Source organism: Hypanus sabinus, unplaced genomic scaffold, assembly GCF_030144855.1.
Source record: "Hypanus sabinus isolate sHypSab1 unplaced genomic scaffold, sHypSab1.hap1 scaffold_43, whole genome shotgun sequence".
NCBI classification, from domain to species: domain Eukaryota; kingdom Metazoa; phylum Chordata; class Chondrichthyes; order Myliobatiformes; family Dasyatidae; genus Hypanus; species Hypanus sabinus.
Genome location: NW_026781307.1, coordinates 1,267,485 through 1,284,034, shown reverse-complemented (window position 1 = coordinate 1,284,034; position 16,550 = coordinate 1,267,485). Strand labels below are relative to the sequence as shown.

At 47.5% G+C, this 16,550-nt stretch overlaps 4 non-coding genes across 4 annotated transcripts; 3 read left to right on the top strand and 1 right to left on the bottom strand.

Annotated features, from left to right (window-relative positions):
* The first annotated feature begins 1,553 nt into the window (after window positions 1-1,553).
* Window positions 1,554-1,636, top strand: trnat-ugu (transfer RNA threonine (anticodon UGU)). Its single transcript has one exon. It is a non-coding gene; the product is annotated as a tRNA-Thr (tRNA).
* Window positions 1,637-4,655: 3,019 nt separating this feature from the next.
* Window positions 4,656-4,728, bottom strand: trnak-uuu (transfer RNA lysine (anticodon UUU)). Its single transcript has one exon. It is a non-coding gene; the product is annotated as a tRNA-Lys (tRNA).
* Window positions 4,729-12,377: 7,649 nt separating this feature from the next.
* trnat-ugu (transfer RNA threonine (anticodon UGU)) lies at window positions 12,378-12,450 on the top strand. Its single transcript has one exon. It is a non-coding gene; the product is annotated as a tRNA-Thr (tRNA).
* A 2,526-nt stretch (window positions 12,451-14,976) lies between these two features.
* On the top strand, window positions 14,977-15,049 carry trnat-ugu (transfer RNA threonine (anticodon UGU)). The gene has a single exon. It is a non-coding gene; the product is annotated as a tRNA-Thr (tRNA).
* Window positions 15,050-16,550: the final 1,501 nt, after the last annotated feature.

Here is a 16,550-nt window from a genome sequence, read left to right as displayed (position 1 = left end):
GACCTGAAGTCAGGGGTCTCCCAACGAACGAGGGTTGATGGCGGCTCCTCAACCTCGCGAGACTGAGAGCAGAAACAAAAGTCAGGGACATTGTGGCGCATGAGCTGATGACTGTGCACTGGCTACCCTCTCTCTCGAAGACTGACAGGAGATCACCAGTCGGTTTGCCACTGCAGCCTGAAGCTTCGGACCGCCAATCAGCCTGAGAAAGATGAAAGTTTTGTACCAACCGGCTCCTGGCTCATGCTCCGAAGGACCAACTGTCCTCATGGATGACACTCGTAACTCAATTCTGTCAACAAGTTTTGTTACCCGGGCAGCACAACACCCTGTTTTGCCTTTGATCAGCTGAAAGATCGAGTTTGGTCACAGAACATCAGGTTGGCCACCAAGTGCAAGTTATAGAGGGCCATTGTCCTATCAGACTTGCTGTACGGATGTGAGACATGGTGCCCATATCAGAGTCACTTAGCCAGCTTGACCAACTGCAGCAGCGTCACCTAGTTCTCTGATGAAGATCACCTGGCGAGACAAGGTCTCCAACACCGAGGTCCTCTCTCGAGCCGGAATGGCAGTAGTTTCAATGACGGTGATGTCAGCTCCCAGCTGCGCTGGGCAGGACATGCTGTCAGAATGCCTGGCTGAAGACTGCCCAAGCACATCTTGTACGGCCAGCTGTCCAGTGGTACCAGGAAACGAGGAGGCCAGCGACTACGGTACAAGGATGTTCTGCACAGGGGCCTGCGGAAAGCTGACACTGCCCCATCAACGTGGGAGGATCTGGCTCAAGCTCGCTCACAGTGGAGGGTCGCCATCAGAAAAGGTGCGGACGCTGCTGAGAACAAGCTCACAGAGGCAACAGAGGAAAGGCACAGGAGGCGCCACAACAGAGCTTCTGCCCCTGCTGACCCTCCAAGCCTCACCGTCCAAGTATGTGGTAAGCAGTGCCTGTTAAGAATCGGCCTGTACAGCCATTCCAAGACGCACATATCAACCCCGCTAACTGATTCAAATGAACCATTATCATCCTATGGGATGGATAGGTAGAAAAAAAAACATTTAATTTTAATATTGTTGACGTGATAGGCCGTGATTTCGTCCTTAACGCAGTTATATTCTGAGTTAAAGATAATGGCTTCATCCGTATTTCACAAGTACCTCGAAACACATTGAGGGGTAGTAATGATGAGAAAAAAAACAGTGAGTGGAGGTAGTGATTGCGAGGATCCTGCTAACGGAATTATACGTTTTGGAGTAAGGAGAGTTGCTACGAACGGAAGAACATGTTTAGGGGGACTAATGTAGTGATACACAGTGTGGAAGCACGAACGTGGTGGTACCGTGCTGTACTGATGGACGGGGCACTGGAGGGTGGGGGTTAATGTGACTCGGAAATGTTATGAAATTTGTTTTTTGCATCAGTATAGTGTAATAAATACTAAGCTAAAATTGCATTAGAACTTTTAAACAAGCAGCGCAAGTAAAGGACTCTTCGCGGGTTCATCGTCCATTCAGGTGGCGGAGGGGTGGGGGGTGGGGGAAGAGGCGAACGAGGCTCCATAGCTCAGGGATTAGAGCACTGGTCTTGTAAACCAGGGGCCGTGAGGGGCCGTGAGTTCGAATCTCACTGGGGCCTGAACATTTTCTGGGGATAGCATGCTGCTATCTCAGTTCGGCCCGTCCGAGATCGCAGTTGAATTCATGCGTCGCCTTCAGAGAGTCTGCATGTTTTCCCCGTTGGTGTGTGTGTGTGTGTGTGTGTGTGTGTGTGTGTGTGTTTGTGTGTGTGTGTGTGTGTGTGTGTGTGTGTTTGTGTGTGTGTGTGTGTGTGTGTGTGTGTGTGTGTGTGTGTGTGTGTGCGTGTGTGTGTTGTGGCGCCGTTTTCCTCCCGCGTCCCAAATACGTCGACGCGAGTAGGCCAACTTATCACTGCACATTGTACATTGTTCCGTGTTATATTACTTACGTTTGTCATAGCTGGGGGTTGTAGTGGGTATAAGCTCCCACTCTGTATTAAATTCTCCGAGTGGCGTAAAGTATCCTCTGACATCCAAGCACACCTTCTGGCCTTCGCCTGCGGCTCATCTGCAAAGCCCGCGGAAGCTTTTTCCACCGCCCGATGAAGGGGAGCAATGCGGGTAGTGGCGGCCTGGAAACCAGACGCTCTGGGCAGCTCGGTCCCGTTGTCCGTGGTTAATAGCTCATCTCGGAGATGGAAAAAAACTAACTTCGGCTGCTTTACCAGACCTACTCATGAGGAAAGCTTCGGGAGGAAGTCTAAAGCTGGTCGCACGGCTGAATTGCAACTCCTGCGACGCCAATGGTGTGAAACAGTATCGGCCTTAGCTGCCCCCCCCTTTGCATTCACCAGCTGCATGGGCAAGAACTTGCTCTTCGTAACATGCGACCCTGACGTGAGTCTGATATGACAATGGCCCTCTATACCTTGCACTTGGTGGCCAACCTGATAGTCTGTGACCAAACTCGATCTTTCAGCTGATCAAAGGCAAAACAGGGTATTCTGCTGCCCGGGTAGCAAACCTTGTTGACAGCTAGAACACAATGTTCACGTCGACCCTGACTAGCTGAGGGCATCAGGTTACTGTTAAATAGATCGGTTTCTCCGCAGCGCGACCCGTTGCGGCGGAGGGACCTGTCCCGGGATTCGAATCCAAATAAGTAAATATAAATATATAAGAAGCTATTCCACCAACATTGAGAGGGGGCCTGCGCAATCACAGAACGGCTGCAATACTTTGAGGTATAGTTCCGATTGCTTGAGGTCGAAAGGGATAGTGCTGACGCTCCGACACAACTCGGGACTCTGGGCACTCATAATGCCGCCTGGCTGTTGGCTCACGGACGGTCGCTGTAAGAGCGAAACTTACTGCCAGCTGATCCTCATCGTCTGTGTTGAGCTGTTGAAATGTTTCTCCGAGGGCTAACATTTGCTCCTCCAACTGAGAGTGACTTTGTCGAAGCGAGATGATGACCCGCATGGCTTCAGTCACTCAGCCAGAAACGGATTCCGTCGACGGTAACTCCTTCCCGGCCTGACCAGAAAATCTCAGAGACAAGGACAGCCGTCTCTGCTGGGTCTACTTTCGGTGCTCGAGACTTGCTCTTAAAAAGTTCGGATAAGGCCCAAGCGCGCAGAGACAGACCCTGAAGCGGGCCGGCTGTCTATAATGAGGACTGCTGTAGAATTTCATTGACAAGAAAAATCACAGATGCTAATTCAACAGGACCATTGACTATCACTCGCGAGCTGAATCCGACATGCCAACACTGCTGCTGGAAGCAATGACAGCATTCGAAATGAATGCCGCTCATTTACAGCGTCTTCTATAATAGTAACCTCCTTCCAAAGCGAAGAGAGCCCAGAGATACAGTAATGATGGGGAGAAGCTGTTAGATATCCCACTGGCGTTGTGACGCTCTGATTACTGAGGCAGAGAGTGCACCACATACGAAGTGACAAAATGTGCTGCGGTGCTGACTGAGAGATGCCACCTCGGAAATAAGAACTGTTGGACAGATAGCTGCAGGGTTCGTCCTGACGGACCGCTGCGCTGAGTGCTCATGATCGAGTTATACACTTGGGGTTTTGCAGAGAGAGAACTGTATAACGGGGGAAGACCTGATGGAGTGATACATTAATCTGAAGTGAGGGGGAAAGTGGTAGAACTGTTGGAGTGACACATGGTGCGGGAGTAGCGATGGAGACATCTCAGAGACGATACAGAGATGAAATGCAGAAAAGATGGATAGTCCAGTGGGTAGTGATGACAAGTGTTTTCTTACTAACGGGGTGAGCCAGAGATGGGCGGTGCTAATCGCCGTACACATTAATGGCGGCAATAGTCATATAACTCCATGAGAAGTAGTACCGATTGAAGGATATTGTGTGGTGCAGAATGAAATGACTGTCAGACCACGCTTGGGACCGTTGGAGAAACACACTGTGGAGAACACTGGTGGATTGAGAGACAGGCTTGCAATAATGAGACGGTGGATAATGAGGGACAGTTCTGACGGAGTGGCAAATTGAGGGGCAGTAATGCCGGGGAGACACGATGAGGATTCGCACTGACAGACACATTGAGCAGAATTGCCGGCAACGCCTGAGCACCTACCACGGCACCACGTTCCCATTTTGGCTTCTGCTCTTTCATTTCCAGTCTGAGGTTAGCGTGCCGCCATGACAGCTGAGCGCGTCGGAGAGCGAAGTTCATTTCCAGCGTAGTCTGCAGGGAGTCCGCATATTTTCGCCGTTTGTGCGTGGGTTTTCTCCCGCATTCCAAAGACATGTTGGCGGTGCAGAACAATCACATTCTATATTGTCCTGTTTTATATTACTTAAGGTTGTCAGAGCCGGGTGTGGTAGTTGGGATAAGCTTCCAGTACTTAACCATATAACAATTACAGCATCGGCACAGACCATCTCATCCCTTCAAGTCCGTACCGAACGCATGCTCTCACATAGTCGCACCGGCCTGCACTCAGCCCATAACCTTCTATTTCTTTCCTGTTCCTATACCAACACAATTTTACTATAAATGACGACATCGAACCTAAAACGTTGAATAGTAGCTTAATTAGCATATTTGTAACAATACAAGTCTCTGCTTTTGTATCTTGCGATCTAAATCCAGCGCCCGAACAGGGACTTGAACCCTGGACCCTCAGATTAAAAGTCTGATGCTCTACCGACTGAGCTATCCGGGCTCTACTAATCCGGGTTATATATCAAATGCTCCCAGTAGCTTCAATTAGCCTATGACAACGGAGATGGTGCCTCATGAGAACATGTTGAGTGAACTTGGCCTTTTCTGCTTGGAGCCACGGAGGACGAGAGGTGAACTGATAGAGGTGTACAAGATGATGAGAGGCACTGATCGTGTGGGTAGTCAGAGGACTTTCCCGAGGGCTGAAATGGCTAACATGAGGAGAAATAGTTTTAAGGTGCTTGGAAGTAGCTTCAGAGGAGATACCAGTGGTATTTTTTTTTTACGTAGATGGTTGTGAGTGCGTGGAATGGGCTGCCAGCATCGGCGGTGGAGCCGGATACGGTAGAGTATTTTAAAAGACTCCTGGATAGGTACATGTAGCTCAGGAAAATAGAGGGTTATGAGTAACTCGAGATAATTTCTAAAGTAAATACATGTTCGGCAGTGCATTGTGGGCCGAAGGGCCTGTATTATGCTGTAGGTTTCCCATGGTTTTCTATGTTGCTACATATAACGTGCTCCAAATAGCTTACATTTCTAAGAGACTCCGGCTATCAAGTCCAACTCTTGGGCTTCACATATGGCTCAGCTACTAGACCGGGACAAACTGTTTGTACTGACAAGAGAGTGAGAAAATGCGGAACACTGGCGCCTCAAACCTAGTTGCTTCGGGACTTCGGAACTCGTCGGCTAGATATCAAATGCTGCAGTAACTTCAAGTAGCTTCTGACAATGGAGAAGGAGCCTCATGAGAATCTGCTGATGAACTTGGCCTTTTCTCCCTGGGGAGGTGACCTAATAGAGGTGTATAAGGTGATGAAAGGCATTGATCCTCTGCGTAGTCAGAGGACTTTTACTACGGATCAAATGGCTAATAGGAGGGCGCATAGTTTTAAGCTGCTTCGAAGTAGCTTCACAGGAGATATCCGAGCTATTTATTTTAAGCAGAGGGTTCTCAGTGCGTGCAATCGGCTGCCAGCATCGGTGGTGCAGCCGGATACGGTAGGGTATTTTAACAGTATCCTGGATAGCTACATGGAACTCAGGAAATGCAGGCTTATGGTTAACTCTGGCCAATTTCTGAATGAAATACATGTTCAAAATAGCATTTGTGGGCGGAGGGAACAGTATTATGCTCTAGGTTTTCTATGTTTTTCTATGTCGCTACCTATAACGTGCTCCACATTGCGGGCATTTCTAACAGACTCCGGCAATCAAGTGCAACTCTTGGGCTTCACGTGTGGCTCAGCTACAAGACCCGGAGAAACTGCTTCTACTGACAAGAGAGTGAGCAAATGCGGAGCACTGGCGCCTCAAACCTAGTTGCTTCGGGTGGTGGGTCTCGTCAGTGTCGGACAGCGGCGCGCCTAGGAGAAGGACAGCTCCGATTTTAAAGCTGCGCCCGCAGGCGGTCATACCCACCCATGGGAATGGCATCGGGTGCAAACAAGATTTTCCCAACAGGATTTGCGACCTCGTGATGCACACAGACGGGAAGAGGCGGAAACCCATAATTTCCTGCGATTGCGGGCTGCCTCCTACTCCTCCTACCACTACTAATACATTGAAGTTAGGAGTTGTTGACGTGATACAGCGTGGCGTCGTCCTTAGTGCGGTGATATTGTGAGATAAAGATAAAGGTTAGCTACATTTGTCACGTGCTTCGAAACACACACAGAGGCAGTAATAATGAGAAAAATAAACTGTGATAGGAGGTAATGATGGTGAGACACAATCAGTTGACTTGCTAATGGAATGATGCGATTTGAAGTCAGGAGAGTTGGTACGAACGGACGAACATGTTTAGGGGGATTAATGGGGTAATAGTGTGGGTGCGCCAATGAGATGGTACCGTGCTGTACTAATGAGAGGGGCACTGAAGGATAGTGTACCTGGAGTGAATCACTATGCGTGCGTGTTCCAGGGTGAGACACCGGGGATAGCATTCAAGCCGTGACAAGCTGTGACGTAGTACTTCTGGTAAGTCAGAATAAGAAAGAGGAATAATGAGACTGGGATATGTTATGAAATTTGATTTGCTGATCAATATACTGCAATAAATAGTAAGGTAAATTGCATTGGAACATTTAAACAACAGAGTGGATTAGTGATGGAGAGACCCAGAAAAACATAGTAATAATAGAATTATACGTTTTGGAGTAAAACCGACGGAATAAAACGGCGGCGGGCGGTGTTGCTGTTCGTCAGTCAGTAATTATACGTGGAGAGGTGGTAGAACGGGAAACATGTTTAGGGGGACTAATGCAGTGCCACTGTGTGTGGAAGCACCAACAGGGTTGTACCGTGCTGCACTGATGAGTGGGACAGTGAAGGATATTGCAGCTGGGGCGAATCACTGAGAGAATCTGCAGTGAGAAACCGAGTAGAGCAGTTATGACGCGCAAGCTGTGACGCAGTGCTGCTGCTCAATCAGAATCGGAATGGGGTATAATATGACTGGCATGTGACGTGACATTTCTTTTGCACATCAGTATAGTGCAGAAGATAATAAGCTAAAATTGCATTAAACAGTGCAAAGATAGAAGACTTCGCGGGTTCATCATCCATTCAGATGGCGGAGGGGTCGAAGGGTGCTCCGTAGCTCAAGGGTTAGAGCACTGGTCTTGTAAACCAGGGGCCGGGAGTTCCAATCTCACTGGGGCCTGAGCATTCTCGCGGGTTAGCATGCCGCCATTAAATACTGTCGTGTCCGAGAGCGCAGTTCATTTCCAACAGAGTCGGCATATTTTCGCCGTTTGTGCGTGGGTTTTCTCATTCTCATTCCAATGCTGGCGTGTAGGCCCACCTCATTCAATATTGTCCTGTGGCATGTTACTTAAAGTTGTTGGGATCAGCTCCCAAGATATAATCATATAACAATTACAGCAAAGAAAGGCCATCTCGGCCCTTCCAGTCTGTGTCGAAAGCTTAATCTGACCTAGTCCCACTGACCTGTCCTAACCTGACCTGACCTGACCTAACCCTCCATTCCTTTCCTGTCCTTCTACTTATACAATTTTAATTTAAATTAGAAAATAGAAACTAAATTGGCTAATAGTAGGTTAATTAGCATCTTTCTAACAATACAAGGCTGTCCTCTTGTCTCTTGCGATAAAAAGTCAAAGCCCGAACGGGGACTTGAACTCTGGACTTGAACTCTTCTCTTGAACTCTAGACTTCTCAGATTAAAAGTCTGATGCTCTACCGAATGAGCTATCCGGGCTCTACCAATTCGAGCCATATATCAAATGCTGCCAATAACGTCAAGTATCTTTTGTCAATGGAGAAGGAGCCTCAAGAGAATATGTTGATGAACCTGGCCTTCTCTCCCTAGAGAGGTGACCTGATAGAAGTGTATACGATGATGAGAGGCATTTATCCTCTGGGTAGTCTGAGGCTTTTTACTACGGCTCTAGTGGCTAACATGAGGGGGGCATAGTTTTAAGCTGCTTGGAGGTAGCTTCACAGGAGATATCAGGGCTATTTTTTTTAAGCAGAGAGTTCTCAGTGCGTGCAATCGGCTGCCAGCATCGGCGGTGCAGCCGGATACGGTAGGGTATTTTAACAAACTCCCGGATAGGTACATGCAGCTCAGAAAATGCAGGCTTATGGGTAACTCTGGCTGATTTTTGAATGAAATACATGTTCAAAATAGCATTTTGGGTTGAAGGACCTTTATTATGCTCTAGGCTTTCAATGTTTTTCTATGTCGCTACCTATAACGAGCTCCACATTGCGTGCATTTCTAACAGACTCCGGAAATCAAGTGCAACTCTTGGGCTTCACGTGTGGCTCAGCTACTAGACCCGGAGAAACTGCTTCTCCTGACGATAGAGAGTGAGCAAATGCCCAACACTGGCGCCTCAATCACAGTTGCTTCGGGTGGTGGGTCTCGTCAGCTTTGGACAGCGGTCCGCCTAGGAGAAGGAAAGCTCCGATTTTGAAGCTCAGACGCTGGCGGTCATACCCAGCCATGGGAATGTCTTTGGGTGCAAACCACTGATGTTGGACAACATCAGTGACGTGGAGAGGGGTAAGCCGCATGGACAACACCCGATTCTTCAGATCATCAAAACAAGAATTGCGACCTGAAGTTTCAACAGACCAGAAGTGGTGGAAACCCATAATCCCCCGGGATTGTCGGCTGCCTCCTACTACTCCTACCACTACTAATACAATGAAGTTCGAAGTTGTTGACGTGATACGGCGTGGCGTCGTCCTCAGTGCGGTTATATTGTGAGATAAAGGCAAAGGTTACCTACAGTTGTCACAAGTGTTTCGAAAAACACTCAGAGGCAGTAATAATGAGAAAAAAAAAAACTGTGAGCGGAGGTAGTGATGGTGAGACACAATCAGTTGACTTGCTAATGGAATGATGCGATTTGCAGTCAGGGGAGTTGGTACGAAAGGTAGAGCATGCTTCGGAGGACTATTGGTGTAATAGTGTGGGAGCGCCAATAAGAAGATACCGTGCTGTACTGATGAGTGGGCACTGAAGGATAGTGTACGTGGAGTGATTCACTAAGCGTGCGTGTTCCAGGGTGAGACACCGAGGATTGTATTCAAGCTGTGACAAGCTGTGGATTACTGATGGAGAGACCCACAAAAACATAGTAATAATAGAATTATGCGTTTTGGAGTAAAACCGACGGAATAAGTCGACGGCGGGCGGTGGTGCTGTTCGGCAGTCAGTAATTATACGTGGAGAGGTGGTAGAACGGGAAAACATGTTTAGGGGGTCCAATGCAGTGCCACTGTGTGTGGAAGCACCAACGGGGTTGTACCGTGCCGCACTGATGAGTGGGACACTGAAGGAAATTGCAGCTGGGGCGAAACACTGTGAGACGCTACAGTGAGAAACCGAGTAGAGCAGTCTTGACGTGCAAGCTGTGACGTAGTGCTGCTGCTCAATGAGAATCCCAACGGAGTATAATGTGACTGGCATATGACATGACATTTGTTTTGCACATCAGTATAGTGCAGTAGATAATAAGCTAAAATTGCATTAAACAGTGCAAAGATAGAAGCCTTCGCGGGTTCATCATCCATTCAGATGGCGGAGGGGTCGAAGGGTGCTCCGAAGCTCAAGGGTTAGAGCACTGGTCTTGTAAACCAGGGGCCGGGAGTTCCAATCTCACTGGGGCCTGAGCATTTTCAGTGGTTAACATGCCGCCATTAAATATCGGCGCGTCGGAGAGCGCAGTTCATTTCCACCATAGTGTGCAGGGAGTCGGCATATTTTCGCCGTTTGCTCGCTGGTTTTCTCCCGCATTCCAATGCTGGCGTGTAGACCAACCTCATTCAATATTGCTTTGTGGTATATTACTTAACGTTGTTGGGAACAGCTCCCACGACATAACCATATCACCGTATAACAATTACAGCACAGAAACAGGCCATCTCGGCCCTTCCAGTCTGTGCTGAACGCATACTCTCACCTAATCCCACCGACCTGCCCTCAGTACATAAACCTCCATTCCTTTAATGTCCATCTAATAATATAATTTGACTTTAATTGAGAAAATCTATAGTAGATACTATAGTAGATACTGGCCAATAGTAGGTTAATTAGCTTTTTTTTTAACAATACAAGTCTGTCCTCTTGTATCTTGCGATAAAAAGTTAGAGCCCGAACGGGGACTTGAACTCTGGAGCTGAACTACAGTTTGAACTGTGGACTTCTCAGATTTAAAGTCTGATGCTCTGCCGAATGAGCTATCCGGGCTCTACCAATTCAGGTTAGAAATCAAATGCTGGCCGTAAGGTCAAGTTGATTTTGTCAATGGAGAAGGAGCCTCATGAGCATATGATGATGAACTTGGCCTTCTCTCCCTAGGGAGGTGCCCTGATAGAGGTGTATAAGATGATGAGAGGCATTGATCCTCTGGGTTTCAAGAGGCTTTTTCCTAATGGTCAAATGGCTAACGTGAGGGGGGCATAGTTTTAAGCTGCTTGGAAGTTGCTTCACACGAGATATCAGGGCTATTTTATTTTAAGCAGAGGTTTCTCAGTGCGTGCAATCGGCTGCCAGAATCGGCGGTGCAGCCGGATACGGTAGGGTATATTAACAGACTCCTGGATAGCTAGATGGAGCTCACGTAATGCAGGCTTATGGTTAATTCTGGCTAATTTCTGAATGAAATACGTGTTCAACATAGCATTGCGGGTCGAAGGACCAGTAGTATGCTCTAGGTTTTCAATGGTTTTCTAGGTCGCTACCTATAACGAGCTCCACATTGCGTGCAATTCTAACAGACTCCGGCAATCAAGTGCAACTCTTGGGCTTCACGTGTGACTCAGCTACTAGACCCGGAGAAACTGCTTCTAATGACGAGAGAGTGAGCAAATGCGGAACACTGGCGCCTCAAACCTAGTTGCTTCGGGCGCTGGGTCTCGTCAGTGTCGGACAGCGGCGCGCCTAGTGGAAGGACAGCTCCGATTTTAAAGCTCCGCCCGCTGGCGGTCATACCCACCCATTGGAATGGCTTCGGGTGCAAACAAGATTTTCCCAACCAGATCTGCGACCTGGAGATGCCACAGACCAGAAGAGGCGGAAACCCACAATCCCCTGGGATTGTCGGCTACCTCCCACTACTCCTACCGCTACTACAGTACATTGAAGTTAGGAGTTGTTGGCGTGATACGGCGTGGCGTCGTCCTTAGTGCGGTTATATTGTGAGATAAAGATAACGGTTACCTACATTTTTCACACGTGCTTCGAAACACACTCAGAGGCATTAATAATTAGAAAAATAAACTGTGAGCGGACGAATTGATGGTGAGACACAATCAGATGACTTGCTAATGGAATGATGCGATTTGGAGTGCGGAGAGTTGGTACGAACTACAGAACATGGTTAGGGGGACTAATGCAGTAATAGTCTGGGAGCGCCAATAAGATGGTACCGTGCTGTTCTGATAAGTGGGGCACTGAAGGATAGTGTACCTGGAGTGAATCACTATGCGTACGTGTTCCAGGGTGAGACACCGCGGATTGTATTCAAGCAGTGACAATCTGTGACGTAGTAGTTCTGGTCAGTCAGAATAGGAAAGAGGAATAACGTGACTGGGACATGTTATGAAATTTGATTTGCAAATCCGTATACTGCAATAAATAATAAACTAAATTGCGTTGGATCATTTAAACAACAGAGTGGATTAGTGATGGAGAGACCCACAGAAACATAGTGACAATAGAATAATACGTTTTGGATTAAAACCGACGGAATAAGGCGCCGGCGGGCGGTGGTGCTGTTCGTCAGATAGTAATTATACGTGGAGAGGTGGTAGAACGGGAAAACATGTTGAGACGGTCTAATGCAGTGCCACTGTGTGTGGAAGCACCAACAGGGTTGTACCGTGCTGCACTGATGAGTGGGACACTGAAGGATATTGCAGCTGGGGCGAATCACTGTGGGACTCGACAGTGAGAAACCGAGTATAGCAGTCATGACGTGCAAGCTGTGACGTAGTGCTGCTGCTCAATGAGAATCGGAATGGGGTTTAATATGACTGGCATATGACGTGACATTTCTTTTGCACATCAGTATAGTGCAGTAGATAATGAACTAAAATTGCATTAAACAGTGCAAAGAAAGAAGATTTCGCGGGTTCATCATCCATTCAGATGGCGGAGGGGTCGAAGGGTGCTCCGTAGCTCAAGGGTTAGAGCACTGGTCTTGTAAACCAGGGGCCGTGAGTTCCAATCTCACTGGGGCCTGAACATTCTCACGGGTTAACATGCCGCCATTAAATATTGTCGCGTCCGAAAGCGCAGTTCATTTCCAACAGAGTCGGCATATTTTCGCCGTTTGTGCGTGGGTTTTCTCATTCTCATTCCAATGCTGGCGTGTAGGCCAACCTCATTCAATATTGTCCTGTGGCATGTTACTTAAAGTTATTGGGATCAGCTCCCACGATATAATCATATAAAAATTACAGCAAAGAAAGGCCATCTCGGCCCTTCCAGACTGTGCCGACCGCTTACTCTGACCTAGACCCACTGACCTGCCCTCAGTCCATAACCTTCCATTTCTTTCCTGTCCTTCTGCTTATACAATTTTAATTTAAATTAGAAAATAGAAACTAAATTGGCTAATAGTAGGTTAATTAGCATCGTATTAACAATCCAAGGCTGTTCTCTTGTCTCTTGCGATAAAAAGTCAGAGCCCGAACGGGGACTTGAACTCTGGACTTGAACTCGGGTCTTGAACTCTGGACTTCTCAGATTAAAAGTCTGATGCTCTACCGAATGAGCTATCCGGGCTCTACCAATTCGAGCCATATATCAAATGCTGCCAGTAACGTCAAGTATCTTTTGTCAATGGAGAAGGAGCCTCAAGAGAATATGTTGATGAACCTGGCCTTCTCTCCCTAGAGAGGTGACCTGATAGAAGTGTATACGATGATGAGAGGCATTTATCCTCTGGGTAGTCTGAGGCTTTTTACTACGGCTCTAGTGGCTAACATGAGGGGGGCATAGTTTTAAGCTGCTTGGAGGTAGCTTCACAGGAGATATCAGGGCTATTTTTTTTTAAGCAGAGGGTTCTCAGTGCGTGCGATCGGCTGCCAGCATCGGCGGTGCAGCCGGATACGGTAGGGTATTTTAACAAACTCCCGGATAGGTACATGCAGCTCAGGAAATGCAGGCTTATGGGTAACTCGGGCTGATTTTTGAATGAAATACATGTTCAAAATAGCATTGTGGGTTGAAGGACCAGTATTATGTTCTAGGCTTTCAATGTTTTTCTATGTCGCTACCTATAACGAGCTCCACATTGCGTGCATTTCTAACAGCCTCCGGCAATCAAGTGCAACTCTTGGGCTTCACGTGTGGGCAGCTACTGGACCCGGAGAAACCGCTTCTACTGACAAGAGAGAGAGCAAATGCTGAACACTGGCGCCTCAAACCTGATTGCTTCGGGTGGTGGGTCTCGTCAGTGTTGGACAGCGGCCCGCCGAGGAAAAGGACAGCTCCGATTTTAAAGCTCCGCCCGCTGGCGGTCAGACCCACCCATGGGAATGGCTTCGGGTGCAAACCACTGATGTTGAACAACATCCGTGAGGTGGAGAGGGGCAAGCAGCATGGACAACCCCCGAATCTTCAAATGTCTCCAACAAGATTTGGGACCTTAAGATGCAACAGACCAGATGAGGCGGAAACCCATAATCTCCTGGGATTGCCGGCTGCCTCCTACTCCTCCTACCACTACTAATACATTGAAGTTAGAAGTTGTTGACGTGATACGGCGTGGCGTCGTCCTCAGTGCGGTTATATTGTGAGATAAAGGCAAAGGTTACCGACATTTGTCACAAGTGTTTCGAAACACACTCAGAGGCAGTAATAATGAGAAAAAAAACTGTGAGCGGAGGTATTGATGCTGTGACACAATGTTGATTTGTTAATGGAATGATGCGATTTGCAGTCAGGGGAGTTGATACGAAAGGAAGATCATGCTTTGGTGGACTAATGTTGTAATAGTGTGGGAGCGCCAATAAGATGGTACCGTGCAGTATGATGAATGGGGCACTGAAGGATAGTGTACCTGGAGTGAATCACTATGCGTGCGTGTTCCAGGGTGAGACACCGAGGATTGTATTCAAGCAGTGACAAGCTGTGACGTAGTACTTCTGGTAAGTCAGAATAAGAAAGAGGTGTAATGTGACTGGGATACGCTATGACATTTGATTTGCTGATGAGTATACTGCAAAAAATAATAAGCTAAATTGCATTGGATCATTTAAACAACAGAGTGGATTACTGGTGGAGAGACCCACAAAAACATAGTGATAATAGAATTATACGTTTTGGATTAAAACCGGCGGATTAAGCCGGCGGCGGGCGGTGGTGCTTTTCGTCAGTCAGTAATTATACGTGGAGAGGTGGTAGAACGGGAAAACATGTTTAGGGGGTCTAATGCAGTGCCACTGTGTGTGGAAGCACCAACGGGGTTGTACCGTGCTGCACCGATGAGTGGGACACTGAAGGATATTGCAACGGGAGCGAATCACTGTGAGACTCTGCAGTGAGAAACCGAGTATAGCAGTCATGACGTGCAAGCTGTGACGTCGTGCTGCTGCGCAATCAGAATCGCAACGGGGTATAATGTGACTGGCATATGACATGAAATTTGTTTTGCACATCAGTATAGTGCAGTAGATAATAAGATAAAATTGTATTAAACAGTGCAAAGATAGAAGCCTTCGCGGGTTCATCATCCATTCAGTTGGCGGAGGGGTCGAAGGATGCTCCATAGCTCAGGGGTTAGAGCACTGGTCTTGTAAACCAGGGGCCGTGAGTTCGAATCTCACTGGGGCCTCAGCATTTTCAGGGGTTAACTTGCCGCCATTAAATATCGGCTCGTCTTTCCACCATAGTCTGCAGAGAGTCGGCATATTTTCGTCGTTTGTGCGTGGGTTTTCTCATTCTCATTCCAATGCTGGCGTGTAGGCCCACCTCACTGAATATTGTCCTTTGGTATATTACTTAATGTTGTTGGGATCAGCTCCCACTATATAAGCATATAACAATTACATCACAGAAACAGACTATCTCGGCCCTTCCAGACTGTGCCGACCGCTTACTCTGACCTAGACCCACTGACCTGCCCTCAGTCCATAACCCTCCATTCCTTTCCTGTCCTTCTACTTATACAATTTTAATTTAAATTAGAAAATCGAAACTAAATTGGCTAATAGAGGGTTAATTAGCATCTTTTTAACAATACAAGGCTGTCCTCTTGTCTCTTGTGATAAAAAGTCGGAGCCCGAAAGGGGACTTGAACTCTGGACTTGAACTCCGCTCTTGAACTCTGGACTTGTCAGATTAAAAGTCTAATGCTCTACCGAATGAGCTATCCGGGCTCTAACAATTTGGGCCATATATCAAATGCTGCCAGTAACGTCAAGTAGCTTCTGACAATGAGAAGGAGCCTCATGAGATTATGCTGAGTCAACTTGGCATATTCTCCCTGAAGAGGTGACCTGATAGAGATGTATAAGATGATGAGAGGCATTTATCCTCTGGGTAGTCTGAGGCTTTTTACTACGTCTCAAATGGCTAACTTGATGGGCATAGTTTTAAGCTGCTTGGAAGTAGCTTCACAGGAGATATCATGGCTATTTTTTTAAGCAGATGGTTCTCAGTGCGTGTAATCGGCTGCCAGAATCGGCGGTGTAGCCGGATACGGTAGGGTATTTTAACAAACTCCCGGATAGGTCCATGTAGCTCAGGAAATGCAGGCTTATGGGTAAATCTGGCTAATTTCTGAATGAAATACATGATCAAAATAGCATTGTGGGCCGAAGGACCTTTATTATGCTCTAGGTTTTCTGTGTTTTTCTATGTCGCTACATATAATGTGCTCCACATTGCGTGCATTTCTAACAGACTTCGGCAATCAAGTGCAACTCTTGGGCTTCACGTGTGGCTCAGCTACGAGACCCGGAAAAACTGCTTCTACTGACAAGAGAGTGAGCAAATGCGGAACACTGGCGCCTCAAACCTACTTGCTTCGGGCGCTGGGTCTCGTCAGTGTTGGAGAGCGGCGCGACCAGTAGAAGGACAGCTCCGATTTTAAAGCTCCGCCCGCTGGCGGTCATACTCACCCATGGGAATGGCTTCCGGTGCAAATAAGATTTGCGACCTTGAGATGCACACAGTCTAGAAGAGGCGGAAACGCATAATCTCTTGGGATTGTCGTCTGCCTCCTACTCCTCCTCCCACTACTAATACATTGAAGTTACAAGTTGTTGACGTGATACGGCGTGGCGTCGTCCTTAGTGCGGTGATATTGCGAGATAAAGATAAAGTTTACCTTC